The sequence below is a fragment of the Temnothorax nylanderi genome, unplaced genomic scaffold, assembly GCF_030848795.1.
Source record: "Temnothorax nylanderi isolate EJ_2023f unplaced genomic scaffold, tnyl_v1.0 TNYL_tig0305_pilon, whole genome shotgun sequence".
NCBI lineage: Eukaryota > Metazoa > Arthropoda > Insecta > Hymenoptera > Formicidae > Temnothorax > Temnothorax nylanderi.
The window spans coordinates 254-4,093 of record NW_027249367.1 but is presented as its reverse complement, the minus strand read 5'-3'; the positions used below and the strand labels follow the sequence as shown (position 1 = coordinate 4,093).

Genomic DNA, 3,840 nt, shown 5'->3' with positions numbered 1-3,840 from the left:
ATTACAGCGAAGAAATTGGACCCCATATGTGTCGTTACGTTGTTGATATTTCTAAATTAAGTTCATGCTTCCATATTTATGCTATATTTTTACTTTTTCTTTAAAAATAATGTTTGTATTATGTATAAATTGCGATTAAAGAAGTAACAATATATTTATTAATGATATAGCTACATTTTTTATTTATATAGTATCTAATTATAAATATAATCCAATATTAACTGTCCTCATGTTAATTGTATGAAAACAAGAATAGATCATTATTAATCTGAGACAGAGATTAGTCTATTGAGAAATGTACAAATTAACTGAAATTGTATGATTTAATGCAATGATCAAATTATATAGAGAGGACCCTTTTTCTTACAAAGCATATATTTAAAATACTGGTACCGGTCCTCCTAATGTGTAATATATAAAAAGAAATTTGGTTCTGGTTTTATACATTACATATCTTTAAACAATTGGTACCGGTCTCGGCAAATATAAAAAATACCGGGTCGGACCCAATATGTGACAAATGTCCCGATATGTATCACTACGTTCCGAAATGGTACTGACATCTACCGAACCATAAAGATATATATATATAATATATATATCGCATAATATATTTCATTAAATTTATTGATCTAGCTTTTTCATAAAGGTACATGCTTACATTAACTATTATTACTTATTTTAACGCATTGACTTTAGCCTAAACTGTTGTAGTTTATTCATATACATATAGTGATTGATAACTGGATTTTATACCAGTTAAAGTAGTAATGTAATTGGCGTGAGATCCAATATATATGTTGTTATAAAATAGAAGATTTTTTAGTAATAATTTTTGAGTCAATCAGTTCACATCACTTAAAATAATTGTAAAATAATATATTATACGAAAAATAATTTTAATAATTTACAAACTATATGATATTTTTATCAATTCTAATTGTGTAGGGAAATTTATTACCCTTTCCGGATCTTACGTCATTTATCTAAATTTCTCATCTCTGCATGCTTTTGAGATGAGATTCAGCAACGAATCGTTCGAATCGATGAAAATCTCTGTTGAATGGCGCGTCTAGCAATTTTCATTCATTTATTTTTAAATTAAATTTTATTGTTCTTATTATACAGTTTATATATTTAAAAGTTTAATATACATATATTTATAATCGCGATCGAATTAAAACATTGTGGACGTAAAAAACTTTTCAATTTAAATTTGTTTCCAATCAGATATTTATTTTAATTACCGGATATATATTTATAAATGCGAAATTAATTCATGTGCTAATGAAATTATTATTGTTGTTGTTAATTGTTAATTTCGTATTTAATTGATTTATTATTGTGATGGTCTCTTCGCGGCGCGTTCGTGTTTCGCGCATCGTACAAAAGCGTAAAACCTTACGCTTAGTGCCGGCGATGATTAGCCGGCAGCAGAAGGAGTATTCCTCCTTGCGATATCTGACTGTATGAAGTCAGAATACGGCCAAGTGCTACAAAAGGGTGAGCACTCTGGCCAGAAGAAAGAAGACGAAGAGGATCAAGGTAGGTTGGTGTATAACACCAATCAATTTGTAAAAGGTACATGTAATGGTAAGGTTTTCTTGTATACGTGCGGTTGCGCGTAATCAGAGACTGAAAAATGCCGTCTAGAACTAAATCTGACTTAATCCGAATTAATTTCGCGTAAATTAAAAATTAAACTCCCCATAAAAACTCCTAAACGGTTCTGATTTAAAACGATATTCGCGCGCACTTTTCTAATTTTCGATAATCGCGATCGTGATTATAGGAATACTAGATAAAGACACGGGTAGGTAGGAATATTATTCATGTAGGTAGGTAGAAATACTGGTAAAAACTAGATAAAAATCGGGTAGGTAAGGATATGGATAGGTAAGGATGCGGGAGGGATGATTTGACGACAAAAAGAAATTAATGTATTTTATAATTTTAAGAAATTTAAATTTATTTCTATAAAAGTGCAATATATAAACTTAAGAATTATGTACAAAGCATTACATTTTATTGTATATAAAATTGTATAAAATGTAATTGTATACAAAATTGTAAGTCTAATTTGTGTAATCTGGGTTACACGAAATGGAAACGCGTATATAACACAAATTTTTCTAAATTAAAACGTTATTAAATATATATTTTTAAAATTTTTTATTTTATTCTTCTTTAATAGCGAAATTATCGCCAATTTTTTATAATGTACAATAAAGAATTTTTTATCTAAATAAAATACAAGATTTGATTGAAAGATGCTAAGCTAGTGATCGAATATTAACTTCTACTCGTGAAATTTGACATCTGCGGTTTTACTGAGTCGCGAATGTATTCGAGAAAATAGTTCCGATTAGGAGGTTATATCCTCAAGAGCATTATATCGTCAGCTACGAGTCAAAAGTCGCGAAATTGCTTGTTCCTAAATTTCTTTCCGCGGTAAATATTTGTGAAAGGCTATGCGAACACCGTGTTTTTTCCACGTTCGTGATCGCGATTGCTGCCTCGGCGATGGGCCTTATCGCTGTCCCTCACGTCAGATGATTGTGATGAGTAATTTCTCGTCGGTTTTCGTGAGATCTGTCCGCGACGTCTAATTCGGCGTCTAGTTGAAAGTTGGGAGCTACCGTTGCAGGAACGAAATTAATCCCAGGTTTTCTTAGCAGTTTCCGGAACCAGTGGTTTTGGCAGTAAGTCCATAACGATTACCACATGTTTCATATATAACCGCCGAATTAATTATATATTCTTAGAGAAGATTTTATTTTTCTCATTAAATATGTTCTCTCATTAATAGTAATACTAATATTATTTTTCTATTAATGAAACTTGTTAATAGTAAAATGTGCGTGGATACAACGATAAATTTATAGTATTTATAATTTAAGAAAATGAATTCAAATCAAGAAACAGTTTGCATGCTCTTGTCGATATATTCGAATCATGCTTAAGAATACATACATACATACATATATATTGAAACAGGGGCGCGGCTCCTCAAAACTTCTTCTACATTGGTTATCCGTTGTTTCACGTCTTCTAACATTAAATTAGACTTTGCTTGCTTCTGTATTAATTCTTTCAGGTATTCTACAATGCAACGAATAATATATTGTATATACTATACCTAAGTAATAATATATCGTATAGATAACATGTAATAATGCATGTTGCTACTACTTTATTAATAAAAACCATTGCACGTAAAAAATTGTAGTCATAACCGTAAGACCGTAAGAAATTTACCAATCACTATCTTATTTTTCGACCATAAGGAGAATACTCGATTATGATTGGTCAATCTTCTTACGGCCTTACAATTATCACTAAAATTTTGTTACATGCAATGGCCTTAACCATTGTACGTATATATTTATACATACTTATTATGTTCGAGTCCTCTTGCACCTCTTGCTTTTCAAACGATCGAATAGAGCCTATAACAATATTTACACATGTTAATATTATGTTACTATAACTAATTTTTGTTTATTTCAACAATATGTGTACCTTGCACTATAACGGGCACATCAGAAATATTATATACTTGTGTTTTCTTGGGTCCTGTATAGGTCATATCTTTTTCTACGGAAATGATATAGTATTACAATAGTAAACATATATCATATATCGAGGCGAAGGTACGGTAATTGTGAATTGTGATCGAGTGATTTGCAGTTTCGTCATGATATTCGCGGGCGATAATCGCTCGTCCCGTCCCGGTCCGCCATATGTTTGGACTATCGAATGTGCATGGCATTCATTACCTCGAATCGTGTCGTGTTTTGAACGTGCTGTGCCGGAATTGTCGTGCGATTATATCCGATT

The 3,840-nt window shown here is 31.1% G+C and overlaps 1 long non-coding RNA gene across 1 annotated transcript; it reads right to left on the bottom strand.

Moving 5' to 3' along the window:
• Nucleotides 1-2,975: 2,975 nt before the first annotated feature.
• On the bottom strand, nt 2,976-3,608 carry LOC139780903 (uncharacterized). Its single transcript, XR_011720373.1, has 3 exons — nt 3,523-3,608; nt 3,396-3,449; nt 2,976-3,102 (listed from the first exon to the last, which is right to left on the bottom strand). It is a non-coding gene; the product is annotated as an uncharacterized lncRNA (long non-coding RNA).
• Between the last annotated feature and the right edge of the window lie 232 nt (nt 3,609-3,840).